General features: G+C 47.2%; 1 non-coding gene across 1 annotated transcript; it reads left to right on the forward strand.

Annotated features, from left to right (window-relative positions):
- Window positions 1-1,548: 1,548 nt before the first annotated feature.
- On the forward strand, window positions 1,549-1,622 carry trnan-auu (transfer RNA asparagine (anticodon AUU)). The gene has a single exon. It is a non-coding gene; the product is annotated as a tRNA-Asn (tRNA).
- The last annotated feature ends 9,894 nt before the right edge of the window (window positions 1,623-11,516 follow it).

The raw sequence follows: 11,516 nt of genomic DNA on the forward strand, positions 1-11,516 counted from the left end.
CATTAACTGTTTTCTTTCCACAGATGCTGCCAGACCTGCTGCATTTCCCCAGCAATTGTGCCTTTTGTTGCTGATCTCCAACATCTGCAATTCATTGTCTTAGCCAATAATGGTTTCCTGGTTGCCAGTACAGAGACAAACTCTCACTTCCAGATCTTTTTATTCATTGAAAATAAAGTCCACTAGCATCCATGATGGGATTTTAATTTTTGTTCTCAGAAGACCGAGATCTCTGGGTTACTTAACCAGTATTACTAGATCACAATCTTCCCTTCACTGACAGTGACATTGACAATCTTGTCCTGAATATTTTTCTTTATTCATTCATGGAACGTGACACTTGGTCTCCCAAAAAATAACCAAGTGCCAATTCAGAGGGCAGTTAAGAGGCAACCACATGACTTTGGAATTCCATGAAAAATTTTAGACCACAACTTTGGGCGTGTAGTTGTGACCGAACACTTAAGGTGCTGGTGTAGAGATCCTTTGGGGCTCCCCCGCCCAGGGTGGTAACCTGCTGACTATGCTTTCTTCCCTGGCGATTTTAAATGACTTCCTGTTGGTTGCATTATCGCTCAAACTTCACAAAGCCCGTCTCAATAATGTCAAGTTTTCTCATGTCTGGGAATTTATTGCCAAGCAGGAAACTCGAGTTCTGAACAAACAACGTACCAGACTCAAAACATCAGCTCTGTTTATCTTTCCACAGATGCTGCTCGACCTGTTGTCTTTCTGCAGTATTCTCTGTGTTTATTAGGCACAAGTGCTGCTTTTCATTCAAGAACTTCAATCCCTGTCCTCTGGTAACTGACTCTGGTCAGTGGCAATTAGTTCTTCTGATCATTAATCTGCCCATTCCCACCGCTTCTTCTCCCATCATTACCAACAGCCCCAGGAAATCTCCAGTTATCCTTCTTTGCTCCAAAGCGAACATTCCCAACCTTGGGAATGTCTCCCCAAAAAGAAAATTCCGCATCCCTGGAAATGAAGCATGGCGGACACTTGGGAAGAGATTTTGGCAAAATATTCTCAGTTAGGAAATGGAAAAATGTTCATGAAGCAAAACAGAAATCCCAGTCTCCAGCTTTGTGAATCTTTAGAAACTCATTGGTTAGCGGATTTAGAGGAGAATGAAAGATGAACTTTCCGATTGAGCAGAGACAGTCCAGACACAGTCCCCTTGTTAAAGAGACCGGGAGATTGACTCTGATGTTCTCGGGATATGAACTGATCTGAGACATTGAAAGAATTGTCGTTCCTGCACATCAGGAATTCAAACCCCTTCTCGCCTCCGAGGCAATGAGAGAACTCGGGAACAGGCAAAACACTGAAAGGCTCGAAGGGCGACGGCCCCGGAGTAAGAAAGCTAGTTCCTCGTGACATGGATGTGTCTGCAGACTGTCCCCGGTATCTCCACAATGAATGTCCCAGGCTTTATTATGGAAATCTAAGACTGATAGACGACAATTGTAATTATAGGCGGGGAGGCTGAATTATGAATTCACTAATTGCCTCCTCTAAGCGATGGTGCAGCCCCCGCCGACGCCTGTCTCTGTGGCGCAATTGGTCAGCGCGTTCGGCTATTAACCAAAAGGTTGGTAGTTCGAGCCCACCCAGGGGCGGTGTGTTCCCTGCTTTTTCCTTGGCTTCGAAGCTGTACGCTTTTAATGGGGTCAGGAAAATGTTCCCCAAACGGAAATCCTCTCCACAAAGGGGTTTCTGAATTGAATTAATGTCTAATGTAAGGGACTGCGGATGCTGAAAAGCCGAGACAAAAAGAGAAACTCGGCAGGTTTGACAGTACCTGTCGGAGAAAACAGAATCTTGAAATGTTGTCTCTGATTCTCTTTCCACAGATGTTGCCTGACCTGCTGAGCTCCTCCTGCAATTTCTAGTTTTGTTTTTAACTGAAAGTTCATTTCACCTTTTGGGATGAAACACCTAGACTCGCCATGTGCAGATATTTAACCCTTTCGAATCACTGTGAAGTGATTGGATTCAAACAAACCCTGCGATGATTCACTCTTTCACAGCTCCACAGGCAGACAGGCCTGGGAAGTGAAGTTGTCAGTGTGGTTCTGTATTCGTGGGCCGAGTGGTTAATGCGATGGACTTGAAATCCATTGCGGCTTCCCCACGCAGGTGTGAACCCTGCCGACGACAAAATGAGAAATGTCGTCGAAAAGAAAGGGAACTTACTCCCCGGCTTCTTCTTTCAGATTCAAATCAGAGGAGGGGTAAACGTATTTCACTGACATTGGGACTGGTGGGAATCTGCAACCCACTGCCTGTTCGGGTGGAACAAGCAGATACCCGCAGACCTTCGATTGAGGCTGTGAGCAAAGTGTTTGGAAATGAGATTAGAACAGTGACGGGCATGAAATCGTGATCGAAATGAAGCAGGCACCTGAGGACAAGGGTGTTTCCTTTGCCAGTGAAAGATACTGCTTCACAAACTTGGGACTATGGAAGGGAATCAGTGACGGTGATTATCTTTGGTTGTTCACCTTGTGAAGGTTCCCATTGCTGCGCATGTCCGTGATAACGTCAGAGCTCTGCATCATGGTGGCGTGAGATATGCACAGGGCCGGGGCGCAATGGATGACGCATCTGACTCCACCTCCCTGTTTGAAATGCAGCTCACAGCTTCTTCAAACACCCCAATTAATCTTTCTCATTGTCCTGAAGCCGGCATACGGTTTGAATTTCCGATCTGCGGGAATGAGAATCTTTTCACTGTCTCGCGTCACTCAATGACCCTGAGGACATCGGAGTCACGTCACAGCGCTGTCAGATGAGGGGAAGCTGAAATAGCCCCACACGCTGCTAACGGGCACATTTTACTTTCCCCAACTCACCGCCTCAACCACTGCGGCTCCTGGGAGTGGAAAGGAAACAATCACCAAAACCCAGTCTTAGCTTTGTGAATCTTCAGAAAATCAGCAAACGTTCATCCTTTCGGATTTTCTATCCTGGGATGACAGGGATGGGTTTTGTCACTCTTTTGTCGGACATTGCAAGTGGATGTTTTGCAGAAAAGCACCACAATGCAATCTGATTAATCAGGATCTGGATGTTTTCGGTCTTTGAATGTAAGTGTTGTGCTCCAGAACTTTGTTGTTCACAGTTTATAATACTTATCTTCCTAGTCCCCTGTATCACTTATCGAATTTGTTTAATTTGCGTCTTGTAATCCTTTCACTGTCTGCTCATGAGGATAGCGTTTCCGTGTTTTACCTAAATTATCTTGACCTTGCATCCTCAAGCCTCAAGCTAATTTCACGAGAAACCTTCTCCAGTTCAAAAGCCAACTGTTAATGATGGCTCTGTTTCTTGTCACGTATCCAATTTCAGATCGATGTTGTTAATGTCCCTTTTATTCCTTCAGATCCAGGTTTCGCTCACAGGGCTAGAACAGAACTGTCACCAAATACATTTTCCAATCCACGTTCATCCTATCGAATGTATTAGCATCATCAACACTTCTCATCAAAATAACTCGAGGGACTTTCGTCACAATTTTCTGTGAACAGTTCTACATTAGCGTTGCTGAATGAACCCCAAATTTCTTATTTTCGGCCCTGATTATTAATCTCTCAAGGGGTCGCAGTAGTCTGGCGGTCAGTTCCGAGATGCTCCTGATGTATGGTAGTGTGGCTAGTCCTTTTGGTTGTGGTATGTCCTCGTTCCGTGGTATTTCCCTTAGGCATCTGTTGATGAAGTTGCGCGGGTATACGTTTTTGGCGAATACCTTGTACAGGTGTTCCTCTTCTTCTTTTTGCAGTTCTGGTGTACTGCCGTGTGTTGTGGCCCTTTTGAATAGTACCCTGATGCAGCTTCGTTTGTGTGTGTTGGGGTGGTTACTTTCATAGTTTAGGACTTGGTCTGTGTGTGTGGCTTTCCTGTATACCCTTGTAGTGAATTCTCCGTTCGGTGTTCTCTGTACCATCACGTCTCGGAATGGGAGTTGGCTATCCTTTTCTTCTTCTCTCGTGAATCGGACTCATAACGGCACACAAACCAACAGCTACGCTCAGACAACAACTCACCAGAACGAAGGACCCGATACCCAACATGAGCAAAGCTAATGTAGTGTACAAAATACCATGCAAGGACTGCACAAAACACTGTATAGGACAAACAGGAAGGCAGCTAACAATCCGCATACATGAACATCAACTAGCCACGAAACGACATGACCAGCTATCTTTAGTAGCCACACACGCAGACAACAAGCAACATGAATTCGACTGGGACAACACTACTATCATAGGGCAAGCCAGACAGAGAACAGCCAGGGAATTCCTAGAGGCATGGCATTCATCCACAAACTCCATCAACAAACACATCGACCTGGACCCAATATGCCAACCACTACAGCGGACAGCTGAAACTGACAACCGGAAGCGGCAGGGACAGACCACTATAAACATCGGAGGAAACATCAAAGAAGCGCTTCGCAGGAGGCTCCCAAGCACTGATGATGTCGCCTAGCCAGGGGACGAAACGTTTGCAACAAAAACTTCCAGCTCGGCGAACACAACCACAGCAACGAGCACCCGAGCAATAAATCTTCGCACAAACTTTGATCTTCTGATCATTAATCTGCCCATTCCCACCGCTTCTTCTCCCATCATTACCAACAGCCCCAGGAAATCTCCAGTTAACCTTCTTTGCTCCAAAGCGAACATTCCCAACCTTGGGAATGTCTCCCCAAAATGGAAATTCCTCATCCCTGGACATGAGGCAAGGTGTACAATTGGGAAGAGATTTCGGCAAAATATTGTCAGTTAGGAAATGGAAAAATGTTCATGAAGCAAAACAGAAATCCCAGTCTCCAGCTTTGTGAATCTTTAGAAACTCTTTGGGAAGCGGATTTAGAGGAGAATGAAAGATGAACTGTCCGACTGAGTAGAGACAGTCCAGACACCGTCCCCTTGTTAAAGAAGCCGGGAGATTGACTCTGATTTTCTCGGGACATGAACTGATCTGAGACATTGAAAGAATTGTCGTTCCTGCACATCAGGAATTCAAACCCCTTCTCGCCGCCGAGCCAATGAGAGAACTCGGGAACAGGCAAAACACTGAAAGGCTCGAAGGGCGACGGCCCCGGAGTAAGAAAGCTCGTTCCTCGTGACATGGATGTGTCTGCAGAGAGTGGGATCAGACTGTCCCCGGTGTCTCCACAATGAATGTCCCAGGCTTTATTATGGAAATGTAAAACTGATAGACGACAATTGTAATTCGAGGCGGGGAGGCTGAATTATGAATTCACTAATAGCCTCCCCTAAGCAATGGCGCAGCCAGCCTGATCACCTGTCTCTGTGGCGCAATTTGTCAGCGTATTCAGCTGTGAACCGAAAGTTTGGTGGTTTAAGCCCGCCCAGGGGTGGTGTGTTTGTTGCTCTCCCTCCTTCTACGCAGTCGTGTGTTTTTAATGGGGTCAGGCAAAGAATTTCCAGAACAGCTGCTTCTCATTCTGTCTTCCTGCTGCAGTTTGTCCCGTCTCCAGGAACCGGCCCCTCTCTACTGGCAGAAAATTAAGCAGTTTTGTTTCTAAACTTTTCTCTGACACCTGAGTGACCAGTGACAAGCGTTGCCCTCCTCAACAGAGAACAGGAGAAGACCACTCAGACCTCCACGAGTGTGTCATCTCAACTGTGCACATTGGGCCAGTGTATCAATGTGAAATATTTATGTCCAAGTGTTTTGGGAAGCAGATGAGAAGGCGAGGTGCACAACAGAGCGCCGTTATACGGGAAAGCTGCTAAAGACGACATTGAGTGAATAGGAGAAATTGTTTCCCTTCTGGGTTATGCTCCTATCACGCACCCGCAGACATATCACCGACGCGCAAATATAAACTCTGTCTAAATTCCCACATTCTCTTTTTTCGAACTGTGATTTACCTCAAAAGCACAAAATTTCAACACTCGCAAAATTCAAACTTTAACAAAGTGCTCATAGATATACTTTGCGAACACCTGGAGAAAATTCTTCCAAACGCACCTGGGAAATTTCGGTTTGAGGGCTCTTGAACTTTAAGTGGAAGGACGAGAAATTTGCCTCGAGGCTGTGTAATGTGGAGATGTGTTCCCCATGTTAACTGGTAGTGGTTGGCCATCCCAGTGCTTCCCGATGCAGGGCTGCCCTGACCCACATGGAGGTTTCTTTGATAAACTGTACCGGGGCTTCCAATCGCACCGTGACGTCATAGGGCGAGCCCCCGGCGATGGCCTGCAGCTGCTGTGACACAATAACGATGCTGGCCCCAGAACATGAATACAAATTAGCTCATGAGTCACGTGGTACTGAATCATTCTTTGGAAAGTTCTTTCAACTTCACGGATTTATATATGAGAGGAGGTAAATGGGCAGGGTTCCACCTCGGTTCCACTCTTCCTTCACTCGCAACACTCCACACCCACCTCCCATTGCACTTTCCCCTGCAACCGCCGAATGTGTAACACCTGCCCATTTACCTGCTTCCTCCTGAATATCCAAGGGTTCGAACATACCTTCCAGGTGAAGCAGCACTTTACCTGCACATTTGCCACAACCTAGTCTACTGCATTCGCTGCTCACAGTGTGGTTTCCCCAACGTAGCATGAAGCGTAAACTGGGTGACAGTTTCGCAGAACATCTCAAAAAATGCCCTGAGCTTCTGGTTGCCCGCCACCCTGTTCCCTGGCCAACATCTCTGTCTCAGGCATGCAGTAGTGTTCCAGAAAAGCTCAACTCCAGACGGAAGAACAGAGCCTCATTTTCCACTTGAAGACCCTTCAACCCCCCCCGGTCTTCAATATCGAGTTCCATGTCTTTAGGGCCTGAAATCCGCTATGTCCTATTCTCTCCGATTCACGTAATGTCGCCTTTAGCAGCTTTGCGTGGTCTTATCATGTTCTCTGTACCCTATGTTGAGGAGGGCAATGCTTGTCACTGGCCACCTGGGTATCAGAAAAATGTTTGGAAACAAAACGGTTGAATTATCTGCCAGTGGAGAGTGCCCGGTTCCTGGGGACGGGACAAACAGCAGCAGGGAGACTGAATGAGAAGCAGCTATTCTGGAAACACTTTGCCGCTTGCAATTCTTAGAGCAATCTCAAATGTATTTCATACTGAGCAAGTCTCAGCCACTTCCAGAGGTGGGCCTGTTACGGGCGATGGGGTGCGCCTGGTTTCTAGCTGGGGTATGCATTTCGCTTTGGGTCTTCTACTACTCCGGCTTGCCAGAGATGCGGTGCTTGAAGAATGTCAGCAATGAAGCGAGATTGGAAAATTGGGACTGCCCTCCACGGAGAACAGAAGCCTTGCAAATCATGAGAGGCCTAGACACAGGAAATAATGTTGTGAAAATGCTCCCACGACTGAAAGGATCCACAACGATTCGGCAGAGTTTTAAAGTCAGAAGGAAAAGAAGTAAAAGTGACATTAGGAAGAACGTTTTCGTGCAGGGAGTGGTTGGTGTCAGTAAGTCCCTGTCTGACATTGACAAAGATGAAGATTCAATGAACCCGAAAGGGAATTCGGTGGTCATGTTCAGATGTGCAGATTCACACGGAAAAGGCACGGAAATACGAATTGAGACACACGTTTACTAACGGTGTAGAACCAGCAGATCAAAGGTGGGCCGCATGGCCTCCGTCTGCGCTGTGACACATGCTGTGATTCACAGTGAAATCACAGCCCGACCAACAGAATGTGGGAATTTAGAAATAAGTTTATATTTACACAGCCTCCATACGTCTGCGAAACAGCATATTACACGACAGCAGTGGAGGTCTTTGACATCAGTCTCGGACGTGCCTGCCGCGTGCCAGACGAAAGGCTGAAGGGATCTATGGAAAACACTCCGTGTGGGAAAGTAGAGTGTCGCAGTGGGAGGGTGCTGGGTTCATGTCTCTCAATCGAAACTATCGTCTGCTATTGCTTCCCTTTGTAACGGTACTCTGTTCTATATCTTGCCTTTGCCTCTGCTTCCGAAATCTTCAAGCATCTGAGCTGAATATGTCACTAAACACTGGCCCAACTTACACAATTGAGGGTAAGTGCTTGTGGAGATTTGAGTTGCTTTCCGCCAGTCTGCTCTGAACTGAATCCTAACACCTCTTCTCTGAAATGGGAATGAGCTGGTGAAGTTGAAACAATTCGAATTCTAATCCCTACACTGCGGAAACAGGCCCTCCTGCTCAACAAGTCCTTATCAACCCTCCGAAGAGTAACCCGCCCAGACCCGACATTTACTTCTGAATGATGCGCCTAACCTACCGACCTCTGGGCACTATGGGGCAGTTTAGCATGGTCAGTCCACCTAACCTGCACATCTTTCGACGATGGAAGGAAACCGGAGCACCACAGGAAACCCACGCAGACACAGGGGGATTGAACAAACTCCACACAAACAAGCCGCACGTTAAGGGTAGGATCGAATTCAGGTACCGTTCTGAGACAGCAGTGTTAACCACTGAGCCGCAAAGCCACATTATTTGCGGTCGTATTCATTCCCTGCAATAATTCCCCACTCCCGTTCAGACGTGAATGACAGGACGATCAGCATTTCGAAAGCAGCATCACCATACAGACACAGTTCCCATGATAAGGACACATATCACCGATTGCGAATCACCTCGGAAAGATACAAGTGACAGAGAGTCGCATGGAAATGATGGACTGAACGGCTTCAGGCTGCGGCGGAATGACGTCACGCGTTTACGCCGCCCCTCTCCCTGTCTCTGGGACAGAGTGACTGAGGGAGAAACAATGGCTCATTTTCAACTTCATCTGGGACAGTTGGTGCTCAGATGTTCACTGCTGCCCGTTCGCAGCAAATAAACAGACGCCCGTGTTAGAAAAGTCTTTCTGCAGGATTGCTGTGTAAAGACGAATTCTGAGCACCGAGCAGGCAGCACACAAATGCACTCATATGAATTTACCTGAGGGAACAGTTTCCGGTGTCCATTTCGCTCTGTCCCACCAGCACAGCATCTTCCTGTCTCTTTGATTACAGACCTTTGTAATGTAGTTAAAACTTGCCCATTTCCTACGCATTAGTGTAACTGACGTCTCCCATCCCAAGTGATTGAGAGAAGACGGACGAGCGAATGGGCTCTGCCCTCCCCCAGAACAGGTTGCAAGTCGAAACAAAATGGTTTAATTATCCGCCAGTGGAGAGAGTCCAGTTACTGGGATCGAGACAAACAGCAGCTTCCTGGGCGCAGGGAGACGGAATGAGAAGCAAATGTTGTGGAATCTCTTTGCTGCTTGCGATTCTTGGAGCAACTCAAACGTATTTCACACTGAGCAAGTCTCAGCTGCTTCAGGGGAGGGCGCTTGGAGCGTCCGGGGTCCAGGAAGCGCGCGTCGGCAGCGGCCGGTCGCCCGTTGGTCTAGCGGTATGATTCTCGCTTCGGACCTACCGTTGGGTGGACTTGCGAGAGAGCCTGGGTTCGAATCCCGAACGGAGCCTTCATTGCTTAAGTTGCCTGCTGCAGAAACGCCGACGCAATTTTCTCAAAAAGCACATTTATTAAACGAGATCGGACTGCCTGAAGGAGGGATCGGGCCGAGCTCCCATGACAGCGAACAGGGTGAAAGGAAACACTTGCTCAAAGCGAAAACAAGCATTGCACATCGTTCGCCCGCGCAGTCCGACTCTGAATGAATCCTCCAGCTGCATTATTGCTCAATTGCGAGCGTGAAATTTCAGGAAGCGGGGAAGTGAAGTGATTGCAGATAGCGCTGAGCAGGTTGACGTTAATGGTGCCGTGTATGAGGATTGTCAGCAATGAAGGTAGATTGGAAAGTTGGGAAAGTTCTCCTTGGAGAACAGTAGGTTGAAAGCTGGCCTGATTGACGTTATTCAAGTCATGAGGGTCGAGACAGAAGAATAAAGTAGTTCAAATGCTCCCACGCCTGAAAGGATCGACAACGAATCAGCAGAGTTTTAAAATCACGAGGAAAAGAAGTAAAAGTGACATTAGGAAGAACGTTTTCGTACAGGGAGTGATCAGGGTCAGTAGGTGACGCAAACATCAAACAATTTTGTTCCTGAACCCATAGGTCAGACGGATGGGAGTGGAAGACAAGAAGAAAGAGAGACACAGAGTGAGCGAGAAAAGGGAGAAAAGTCAGAAAAACAGAAGTTAAGAAAAAACATAGAGAGACTGAGGAAGGGATACAATTCCATTGGGTCCCTGCTTTCTCTATGGTTTCATACACTCCCTCTCATCCATGAGAGACAGGCCTTGCTCCGAGAATCTACGACAGTCTGGCTGGTTCACGGACGGTGTGGGGGTGATGGACGGTGGTTAATCGATCAAAACCGACACTGAGACTCTAACAGTACCCACACTCATTCACACACACACACACACACACACACACACACCCTTTGATACTCACCTCATGCTCCATCCACATGGCAATGGGAACTATGGCTGACAGGACCTGCTTTAAATACCTTCAGGTCTATGACTTAAAGACCCTTCTGTGCCCAAAACTCAGCTCTTCTACCGAGAGTATACCTCCCCCAGGGATGGAGCATTACAAGTTGTGAGTTGAGAGGAAGCGGGGGTGGTGTGAGAGAAAGCAGCAGCTCAATAGTTTAGTCCAAACTATCTGTCTGTCTGTCGCTGTCCTCCTTCCCCCACCTCCTCACCTCACACACAGATTACAGACTTAAAATCCACACAGAGACAAAGCCGCAGTTTCAAACCAGCAGCAGCCACAACACACTTTCATTTAGACAACAAAACACAGGCTTCTGCACCCAAAGGACACAGATTTATTTCACAAGGAAACAAGGATTTTCACACAGCTGAACACAACATTGTCTGAGTATATCTCCGAACTTCTTTGTAAAAGTCAGTGATTCTGTGTCTCACTCTGACCGTATTGCGCTTCCATCTCTGTATTAATGTCTGTTTTTCTGTGTTGATATGACTATCTCTGCAAGCAATGGGACACAGATTATGTCGGAGGGAAGTTTGAGTGTGTCTGTCTGTGTATGAATGACAAACTGTCTGCAGTGGCACACATTGTCCCGGAAGCGTGTGTCTGAAAGTTTCTTTATAGCTGTCTGTGAATCTGATTTTGTGCCTGTGAGTGTTGGTGTGGGCCCAGTTCTGCCTGTAATGGGACAAACTTTGAATCATCACGTTTATAATTCATTCTTTCAAAGTCAGAGTTTCCCTCTCTCTGAGAAGTACAGTTACACAATGCCGCCTTCTGCTCACAAGCGCCACATTTCGCTGTTCCACTGCATCTGTTTCCTGGGGGAGATCCATCTGAATCTTAATGAGAACAGCCGCAGCAGCACACAGCTGCCTGAGTCAGGTGTGAACTCAGAAGGTGGGATGACTGAGTAAATCCTTTCCCAGAAAAGCAGCAGGTAACAGCTTCTTACCAGTGTGTATTCGTTGGGGTTTCAGAAGGTTTTTTTGAATGGACAAATCGTTTCCCACACACAGAGAGGGGAATGCCCTCTCCCCAGTGTGAACGTACTCATGTATCAGCAT

The sequence above is a fragment of the Chiloscyllium plagiosum genome, unplaced genomic scaffold, assembly GCF_037043375.1.
Source record: "Chiloscyllium plagiosum isolate Xiang-an unplaced genomic scaffold, Cpla_swu_hap1 HiC_scaffold_27, whole genome shotgun sequence".
Taxonomy (NCBI): domain Eukaryota; kingdom Metazoa; phylum Chordata; class Chondrichthyes; order Orectolobiformes; family Hemiscylliidae; genus Chiloscyllium; species Chiloscyllium plagiosum.